A 6,430-nucleotide genomic window follows, 5' to 3' on the forward strand; every position below is an offset into this window, starting at 1 on the left:
ACACATCTGCTGCCTTCTACATACACAGAAATTTACATTTGCTACTTACATTCAAGGTCAAAACCAAAATCTCATAGATAGACAGAAATTCATAAATTACTCCACAAGAAAGGACAAAGCCACCGCAACCCGACTTCAGATAAGCAAACGATGAATGAATGGAGGTTGCCTCCCACAAGACGACCTGTGCAACTACCTTGTGATCGAAAGTGGTCGCACAAGTTGCGGATGCTGCATGCTCAACTACCGGTTGCAGTCAGTCTCTGACAGCAAAAAAAAAAAAAGAAAAATTCAGTGCAATCAATGGGCAACCGCTGATTATTCCTAACTGCAAGGAGGTTTCCATCCTATTTTCACTTTAGTGTGATTGAGCCATAAGGAACTGAAATGAGAAATGACTGCAGGTATAAAGGTCACTAGCCAGATCCGATGATGTCACAATTAGGACAGTCATACATTAACTATGGCCTTTGGAAGCATAAGATTAAAAACATACTACTTATAGTACATATACATACATATTATATTGAATATTACTACCATTGTTTAATCTAGTGCCAGTGTTGCCATGGCAAAACACAACATGATATTATGTGAGTAAAAAGATGAAGTTACTTTTGTGAACTGTTGCCATAGAATCCCTGCTCTGATTCTCATGGGTGTAGGTTTCCACTGAGAGTTGGAGGGAACAGTTATAAATGCTGAGTGTCAGTCAGTTTATTACCTGCATTTAGATTAATTTTAATGCACCTTTGAACCTTTTTTGTCTCAGTTTATGTTGGAAATGTCTAAAGGAAAACAAAAATCAGGCACCAGCTGATAATTCAACACGTATGTAGAATATGTATTGCCCTTACATATGCTGACTCCATACTCACTCCACACAGGACTACATGATTCATCCTTCTGTCCTCTTTTGTGTATCCCAAGCTTGAGTCAGAGTGCGAGGAGCTGATAATTCATCCGTGTTTTGGGATTCTTTTAGATATCATCTACATCTTAACTAGATTACTGTCTGATAAAATTGATGGTTGGTCAACGTTTCTTTTAGATCACCTGGCAAACAAGCAGCATGTTTCCTGAAGCTGCGAAAAAAAAACTCACTTGGTTTTCGGACTTCTTGAAGAAATTCTTCCTCCCTGATCTTCTCCTGTTTGGCTTTTCTGGCGCCTAAATGTATTCACTGTTGATTGGGATCACAGCACTCCAGTGTCTGTGTTTGTATGTGGCAGTGATAGTTTACCACAAAAGACTCAGCGTGAATTCATAACTCATAGTCATATTATGGAATGAAAAAGTCATTGTTGATGAAAAAATATCCGCCTCTTTCAGAGGCAATGCTACCCGAGTGTTTTTCATTTTTATTTATATAGAGGTTTTTTTTCTGATTGCTCAGCTTGTTGTTATTGGGGGCGGCACAGATGACACAGTGGCTCAGAGGTTCATTATTTTTGCCTCACAGAAATATTGTATCTTAGAATAATGGAGAGAGGGCGATAAGGACAACAGGTTGGTGTAAATCACATTGGTGTCTACAGCAATCCAGGTGCAATATTTAAGAAGCTTTCTATGATTATTTTTTTATGTGGTCGTACAGCAGTTAAGCAGTGGGGATAATTCTGGCAGACTGTGTCTTCATTTTTTTCTCTTGCAGTTTATCCTTTAAAACTGTTCCTTCATCTCTCTGTTTGAGAAGGAGTGAACGATTATTAGCTCTATGTTAGAAATACTTTCCAGTAGAGTGTTATTTAAGTTTCATAACACTCATCATCACAGATGCTTTCTCCCTCACTCCCTCACTCCCTCCCTATCCCCCCCCCCTAGGTAAAGCTCCCTCACTGATAACAGTTTACATAAATAAGCCCCCTCTCTACAGTGTCAGCCATGCCTTCCATGTCTCCTCTGCTGTCATCACAATAGAGCAACCTTGAAGTGAAATGTTGCATGAGATTAAATGTCTGATCTGATGCAGAGTATCTGGATAGTTCTGCAACAAATCATAATTGTTAAAATGTCTTATATAAACTGCTTTGTTGACAAAATGAACAATTTTTTTAAAGATGCCACCTCTTTATCGGAGGAGCGATAATAGAAATCTATAGTGAAAACAAGAATTATTTTGATGTGTTTTTGATTTTATTCATCATTTTACAATGTTTATGACTGATTAATTTGGTAGTGAGTCTTCTCATATTCCGGCTGTTGTTTTAAGGGTCTTCTTTTCATCACGTGATCATGCAAAGCTTTTTTCTCTCTCATAAACTGTCATTGAAAAGTCCTCTTTTTTTATTTTTCTGCAGTCATCGCGTTTAGTTCTCAGTCATTCAGTGTTTCCGCCTCTTCATCGCACTTCTTTACTTTCTTTATCCACAAATGACACTCAAATATACACACCCAGACAGCTGTCTGCAAACCCACACACATCAGCTATTCACTAACGCATCTCACTGAGTCCTAAACTAACTTTAGCTACATGTTCGTCTCTCCCTCCAGTCAGTGCTTTAGTCAAAATGACAGGTGGACTGACTCCTGTCTCAACCTCCTCTGGCCATCCATCTGCTTCTTCCTTCACTTCAGCGGTCTCACTTTGAAAACGTTCCTCACCTAAATCAAATCACTTCCCTCTGCAGATTAACCTTTTCCCTGAGTGCTTCAGAGAAAAAGTGTCATCCATAACTACCACTTCAAACTTCAGGTGTGGTTGAGGTCAAACTAGGATGTGATTACTGACCTGTGCCATTCTGAATATCAAGTATGAAGTGGGAAGATACACACACACACACACACACACACACACACACACACACACACACACACACACACACACACACACACACACACACACACACACACACACACAAGTGTGTTTTGCTATCTTTGTGGGGAATTTCCATTGACTTCCATTCATTTCTACAGCCTAAACCTTACCTTTACCCTTTTCCTAACCCTAACCATCACATACCTAACCCTAACCCTAACCTAAACTCAATTCATACCTTAGCCCTAACTCTGACCCCTGACCCAAAAACAGGGTTTCCCCTTGTGGGGACAAGGTTCCAGTCCCCACAAGGAGCAATTGGTCCCCACAACGTAGTATATGTCAGGAAAATTGTCCCCACAAGGTATTATAAACATACGCACACACACACACACACACACACACACACACACACACACACACACACACACACACACACACACACACACACACACATACACAGTTCATCAAACACCTAAAGACTGTAGTTTAAGGATAGGGGGTTGATCTGACTACCGGCTACTGAACAGTATTGCAAAGATTTCCTTGCAGCATATTGAGCCAACATTAGTTGTTACTACAAAATTAAAAAAAAAAAAAAGTACACTCTTTCCCCTGAGGCCTTTCTGCGAGGCGTTTACATGTTTCTCCTTGTGCCTCTGTGGATTTCCTCTGGGTACTCCAGCATCCACCCACAGTCCAAAGACATGCTTAGTACATTAACTGGTGATTGTAAATTGGCCATCTAACGTGGTTAATTATATTTCCCCGAAATTCCCTAATTAGGACAAATATCACACAATGATATGAATAAACACATACAGTCACTGCTTTCTCTGAATTACAGTCAGGTTATACACCGTGCCATGAGCACAGGCACTCAGCAAGCTACGCTTTTCCTCTCCACACAATGGTCTCTGAAATAGCTTCAATCTGTGAAGTCGTCATAAAATAAAATAAATATAATATAAATATGACTTTCATTTAGTTTTTACTGTGAACACAAAGCTGACAACACAAGGTAATGTTGAAGAGACCCCAGAGTGATCGCCACAGTGATTCTGCACTAGAAACATCTACAGGTAGAAATGCTGTAGGCCTGACTGCTCAGCACTGCCTTTGTTACCTGTTGAAGTTCAGGGTCTGGCTGTTGGGCTGAGGTCAGGATGCACACAGCTTTAACATCACTCTTCTTGGCTAGCTTTGCGTCAGCAGTGTTAGCTGTATAATGCAGATGTTTCTGTCCTGGATGCACTTTGCATTTTACGCTCTTGTCCTTTGTGCTATAAAAATAAAAGTAATGTTCATATCTCCACACCACGAAAAATGTAGACCACTCCACCATTTCTCTCCTTCATGCGAACTGAAATCAGCAGATTGCCAATGTGCAGGAAGAAAAAAAGGATGTTTGTTTGATGTTCTTTTCCCGTCTATTTGCCCATTGTGCAGATAACTGGAAACTTTGTAATGCAACAGAATTGTAACTGTAATGCAGTTACTGAATTTGGTTCAGTAATGCATTACAGTGTTACTGAAACATGTAATACATTGTATTGCATTACACCCAGCACTGCACATAAGAAAACTTGTATATGGTATGTTGAATCATACGCTTTCATGCACTTTTAGGTGCAAAGTAAGAAGACATACTGTATCTGTAAATGAAGTCTATTGTTTCTTAATAGTAGCCCCGTAAACAAAGTTCCTCACATAACAAGGCTGCCTGTATTTATCATAATAATTCATTTCTGTGCTCTATTAGATGAAAGAATTCATAAAATGGGGGGGCAGTTTTGAAACGGCATAATGAGTTAAGAAAGACTCAAATAACGATTGAACTCTGATTTTAATCTGGAAGTTCCAACCATGTAATCAATCATAGGCGAAAATCATAGTTTAAAAGATGGATTCACAGTGACGTCAACCATATTGCTACTGAATTATGCATTTTGAATCGTCAGTGTCAGTGTTTTGGCTGCCACCGTGTTTGTTTGTTTGTTTTTGGAGCAAAAGTTGCCATATTTATATGAAAGAGTGCAATTATCACTTTAGGAATCAGCTAATGCAAGGAAACCTGGCTAACAAGCTACACTGACAAACTATATAATGCACATATAAAGATATTGGCTAATTAGTGCTAACTAATAAACTAATAAAACACTAGAAATGTACGAACCAAAACTGGAAACTGAAGCAGGACTTATTGGACAAGTTGTCCCATGCTGCAAGCCATAATATTAGTTAGATAGTTACATAAAATTTTCTGAAAAGCTGAATCAGCACAAACACAGCAGAGAGATCTACTTCAGTGACTTCAGTACTTCATTTAGAGGAGTTGAGGCCTCCAAGATGAAGACTGGCCACCTGTTATTTGCCTTTAACTCTAATATCTAGGTTCATAGAGTTGGTATGAAGGGGGAAACGACCCATAGAAGCAGAAACCATCTTTCTTTTTGTACCAGCCTGTAAATTAATGCTGTGAAGTTGGTCATTTAAAAAAAAAATGAGTCTGTGGGGAATGACTCATGTTTGATGTCTGCCTCAAGTGTTCACTTCTGATACTGCACTTTTTTGGCATATCACTGTTTGCTTCATTTTTCAGCACTGGAGACTGGTCAAGATTAAAATAATTAGGGCTCCTTAACTTTAAAAAAAAAAAAAACAACAACTTTAACTTGTTAGTACGATTTAAATATTTACTTTAAATTCTAAAACTGTAAATTTTAAAATATTGACATGTAATTGTTTTCTAATAGTAGCTGCTGTTTTTTTTTTTTTACATTTCAGACTTCAGACAAGAAATGTTTAGAAAGTCCTGGCACAGTTATCAATGGCAATGGCCTAGAATGGCAAACTGAAGTTAGTGAGAGCAATAAATATTAGAGCATCAGCTAATCAGCTTCTTAACTGTAACTGTTTGAATGGGGGGATAGGATCGATTCAGTATATTGCACAAAATAACCTTGATGCTTCAAATGATGACAGCCAGGGTTTAAAATAGCCACAGTGTTAGAACCACTGAAGAAGAAGCACAGAGGGACAGAACATCCTGCTTCTACAAAGAGTCCACCAACAGATGCCTGATGTAACTCAGTGCAAGACTACAGCCTAGAGGAGGGAGGGGAAAATGAGGAAAAGAGGTTATAAAAATTATATTTGTGGCTGAATTTATAATTTTATGAAGGAAAAAAAGAGGGGAGAAGCACACTGAGGCAGCTGTCCTCTTGTTGAACCACTTAGCTGATATTAAATTCATACATGATGACTTCATCCCTGAGCACTTAGCCACTCAGCAGTTATTACATCATCAGATCTGGAAATGAGCCCAGTGATGTCATCCCTAGAGGTGGGGCGGGTGATGCACACATCTGTGCACAGACTGTGTAATGTAGTATTATAATTTTAAAGAGGCTTTTACCTTAGGTAGAACAGTCCTATATGCCATCTTCTCTAGAAATGGTGGATGTTGCCATTTTACAATGATAGTAATAATATTAAGCTTTTTTGTATCAGATTCCACCCTTCAAATCCTTTCTGTTGGTGGTAGTAATGTATTTTTAATCACACAATGAAAGTGAAATTAAAAAAAAAAAAATCAAACTCATTTTTCTTTCTCAGAACTTGCCATATTTTATATTAAGTACATACATTTACATTTCAGCTGTCTTTGTG

Source organism: Archocentrus centrarchus, assembly GCF_007364275.1.
Source record: "Archocentrus centrarchus isolate MPI-CPG fArcCen1 chromosome 18 unlocalized genomic scaffold, fArcCen1 scaffold_23_ctg1, whole genome shotgun sequence".
Classification (NCBI taxonomy): domain Eukaryota; kingdom Metazoa; phylum Chordata; class Actinopteri; order Cichliformes; family Cichlidae; genus Archocentrus; species Archocentrus centrarchus.